The following is a 4,587-nucleotide window of genomic DNA, read 5'->3' as shown; positions in this document are numbered from 1 at the left end:
CAGGAGGAGTTTGTGAAAGAACAACAAGTGGAGCGCAAAGACAAGGACCTGGACACTGCTGTCAGCGAAGACGAAGAAGTAATACAGACTGCAGTTAGCTTGCATCACACGTCCTGACGTTATTGAAAAATTACACATCACTGATACTATTTAAACTAATTTGTTTGCTTTATTATTTCCTGCTGTGGAATATAGTGCAGCTTACATACTGTGTATGTCACACATACATCTAACTGTTATCCTTTGTCTGTTGTTGAGTATATAGGTATGTCAGACTTACATTTTTATATGTACATACTGTTTATCGTAGGTCATGGCTCTTATTTTGTAATGGCGGGCGTTATCTTAGGTAAGGTAGTCCAAGATTAGTACTAATTGTAGTTTGTGAAACCAGCTGTTTAAGATACTATTAAAAACAGAATTTTCTTGCCATTAGGTCTTAGTAGTAAAAATAAGTTATCCTAAGGATGAATAATTCCAAGGTTCTGTTGCCTTTTATTTACTGAAAACATTTATTTTCTGTTATACTGTAGCACGGAACTGGATCAATCAGTCTGCTTTCTCTTGATTTTCAGTGAAATAACTGGGATTATATGATAATAATTTGGCAGAGCTTTCTCACAATGACTGTAAAGCAGCAGAAATATGTTTCCATTTAGTTCTCAAAGCCTTTTCATTGGAATTATTGATCCAATCACCATGTTTCTCCTCTGTCCAGCCACTAAACCTGAAATACAAACACATTCATTTAGATGCAGCCATTCATGCTTCAGTATTAGACAAGAATCCAAGCAGTGCCGGCTGTGCAGAGACAGGGGGCCATTGACTGATTTGGACCACCTGAAGATTGATACACTGTAGAAGTTAATGGGTTCAATATCTAAACAATTATGTTATAAAATTAGCAAGTAACAACTTTGTATGTCAGACTTAAATTTTTTGTTCCTGTTAGAACTGTGTGGGGCTCCCGAGAGGCGCATCCAGTAAAGGCGCTCCACGTGGAGTGCAGGATGTGCCCTATAGTCTGGACGTCGCAAGTTCGAGTCCAGGCTATTCCTTTGCCGACCGAGGACAGGAGCTTCCAGGTGGCGATGCTCAATTGGCTGAGCGCCGCCCGGGGGGGAGGGAGGGTTAGGTCGGCCAGGGCGTCATCGGCTCACCGCGCACCAGCGACCCCTGTAGTCTGGCTGGGTGCCTGCAGGCTTGTCTGTAAGCTGCCCAAGAGCTGCGTTGTCCTCCGACGCTGTAGCTCTTGGGTGGCTGCATGGCGAGTCCGCAGTGTGAAAAAAAGGGGTCGGCTGACGGCACACGCTTCGGCCATTCCAAATTGGGGAGAAAATAATACAAAATAATTGGCAATGACTAAAATTAAAAAAAAAAACTGCATTGTTTCTCAAGAGTGTATGTTTGTCTTTTTGTGTCTTTTTTTATTAATTTAATTTTGGCAGGCCCATACGTTATTGTTTATTTATTTATTTGTGTATTTTTTGAAAGGGGGAAAGATGCAGAGTTCCCAGGTCCTTTAACTTTGCAGTTGTTTCATCAGTGACATTTTGTTTTCTCTGTATCTTCTGTCTTTAGGAAACTAATGACCATAGCGTTTAATGATATGAACCCCTTCCCTATGAAGCTGCTGAAGAACAGACGAGAGTTTCACATGGAGAGGCTGACAGCCGAGCTGCTGGAGCTGGAGAGGATACAGGAGGAGTTTGTGAAAGAACAACAAGTGGAGCGCAAAGACAAGGACCTGGACACTGCTGTCAGCGAAGACGAAGAAGTAATACAGACTGCAGTTAGCTTGCATCACACGTCCTGACGTTATTGAAAAATTACACATCAGTGATACTATTTAAACTAATTTGTTTGCCTTATTATTCCCTGCTGTGGAATATAGTGGGGCTTACATATTGTGTATGTCACACATACATCTAACTGTTATCCTTTGTCTGTTGTTGAGTATATAGGTATGTCAGACTTACATTTTTACATGTACAGTTCGGCTCTTATTTTGTAATGGCGCATGATGTACCGACATACTTGTTTAAGAGTCAACAAATTAAGTTTACCAAACCTGTCAAAATGCAGAATATTAATGGAAATAGGTGTGTTGGTAATACACACACACTACATCTCTGAATGCTTGACTTCAAATCCAGTTTAAGTCACACATGAAAGGAGTATGGTGGTCCTAAGCCCTCGGCTTCCACATCACAAAACCAACACACAGTGCAGCACAATTGGCACAAAGGATAAACCTGTTTCTTATCTCATAAAACAGCCTTTTACTATAATTATCATCTGTCAGTCTCTGAATTTCTTCAATCAGCAGTTCCAGTCCACTCAGATCAGTTCAGTAAATTAATTATTTTGTAGTTTCCCAAGAAAACAAAAACTCATTGGAGATCTTGAAAATTAATGTCTTGAAATGTGATTAATTTAGGCCAGGCTAATCTGAACATGTACAGAGATTCCAGTTACTTTTCAGACCGGCAACCATGTTCCAGATTTTCTAAACGAGACTATCTCTGAAATAAACTTATTTTTTATGTATTGGTTGTTTGTTTATATTCCTGTAAATTGCATAGTTCAGTTATTGCTAAGTTAAGAGGAAGACGTTGCTTTGTTTAATTATGTTAAATTGTATGGCAATCCTTCATGATTTGCATGAATTCACTTAGGTTTAGAGGTACAGTTTTAATTCATGTACCTCTGATAAACCTAAACTAAGTGACGAAAGCAAAAACACAAACGTTTTTTACTTGAGCTTGAAAAGGAAAAAATAGGATGAATACAGTGCTATATATACTGTGTGTGTGTGTATATTATATATATATATATATATATTATTGATCGCTACATATAGATTTTTCAACGCTGGTAAAATGTTTAATTCAGTAATGATTTTAAAAATGTTTATTTTTTAATTTTTTAGGGATGCAAGACATGTAACAACTTTGTGTCTAAAGTTTTTAAATGCCAACTGTTAAATAAATAGAATTATGGATAGTAGGGATAGCTTTTGTGACTGGAGCATGGCTGCATTGTCTATTGCGCTGAATTTTAACCAATTTTAACAAATTGTTCCCATTATTCTTATTTTTTATTTTAGCTTTTCTCTTCAAATATTTTTTAGAAAACAAAAAAGCACAAACAAAATCTCAGCGCGTTTCGTCTTATTCATGAGTAGACTTAATTTGATAGAGGAACACCCCTTTTTTATACACTCAATTTTCCACAGGTGATTAATCACCTTTTAAGAGATGGCTCAGTTGACAAACAACTCTTGAGAAGGGAAACTTTTGTGATATTTTTTTTAATTCTGTTCCACCACATGGCCTTAATGAAGACTTTAAATATGGGTATTTTATGTAGAATGTATGTTTGTATGTATACAGTATATACCTCTGTTCATTATTCAAGTTGCAGAGTAAAAAGAAAAAAGTAACTTAGTAAAAGAATATTTAGTGGTATGAAAAGTTTTGTGTTGACGTACAGATTGAGTGTTTAAAATAATATAAAAAGTATGGTCTTCTGCCTTCTGTTGTCATTTCTGTACCTAATTACTTATTAATTTCAGTTGTTTTTGATTGTTCTGGTTGTCAATTGAAGGTTTGTGACGTAAAGGTGATTAATCGCCTGTGGAGAATTGAGTGTAAAAAAAAGGGGGTGTTCCTCTGTATCAAATTAAGTTTATTCATGATTAAGACTCTGTCGAAACACGTTGAGATTTTGTTTGTGCTTTTTTGTTTACTAAAAAATGTGAAGAGAAAAGCTAAAATAAAAAATAAGAATAATGGAAAAATGTGGTAAAATAAATTATTTTTGTGAAGAATGGGTTGTCTTTTTCACTCGAATCACTTTATAAGGGCCTGTTGGCAACCAATACAAGCTGCCTTTATTTTCTCAGGTGTTGCCAGGTTGATTACCTGGTCAAAGACTAAACACATACATGTAAAACATTTAGAACATATTTGTATTCTGTATTTGTATATTATGATATTTGATTGGATGTTTCATGTACGTATTATTGCACAATAGGGAGAATTATCGAGAACATTTCTAATATTTAGGCTTTCATTTTTGTATTGCTGTTTTATAATGTGATGGCAATCTGAACTATAGTCAAAGTCTCTCAAAGTGAATTATTATTTTAGGAAAGTATTACGGCACAAGCACTTATATATTACCAGTGTCACTCTCCTCACAAGGTTAAACTGTGAAACCCAGAACATACTTTAACTGGCTGAGATGAGCCCTTTTAAAGGCATTTTCTCTGCTGTATAATATAACAGAACTTGTTTTTTGATGAAATGGTGTGCATTTTTTGCATCCTTTGTGTAAGGTATTTGAACAGAAAAACATCAAATACTGGTATTATCATTGTGTTGTTTTAGATTTGTTAAACAAAATCTTATTCTACTGAAAATATTTCTCTTTTGTTTCTATAAAGGTTTATATAAATACAGTAATAACATTTGCTGACACTGCAGTGGAGAAACACTTCATTTATTAATTTGTCCCACAGCAAATTCAGAAAAGATTGTTCTACAACAGTGTTAATACCTCCCTTTAGTTTACTGATATTAA

At 35.7% G+C, this 4,587-nt stretch overlaps 1 long non-coding RNA gene across 1 annotated transcript; it reads left to right on the top strand.

Annotated features, from left to right (window-relative positions):
• Positions 1-3,832, top strand: LOC131736856 (uncharacterized). The gene is made up of 2 exons (XR_009328453.1): positions 1-78; positions 1,582-3,832. It is a non-coding gene; the product is annotated as an uncharacterized LOC131736856 (long non-coding RNA).
• Positions 3,833-4,587: the final 755 nt, after the last annotated feature.

Source organism: Acipenser ruthenus, chromosome 4 (genome assembly GCF_902713425.1).
Source record: "Acipenser ruthenus chromosome 4, fAciRut3.2 maternal haplotype, whole genome shotgun sequence".
Lineage (NCBI taxonomy): Eukaryota > Metazoa > Chordata > Actinopteri > Acipenseriformes > Acipenseridae > Acipenser > Acipenser ruthenus.
Note: the sequence above shows the minus strand (reverse complement) of the source record. Positions and strands in the feature narration are given on the sequence as shown.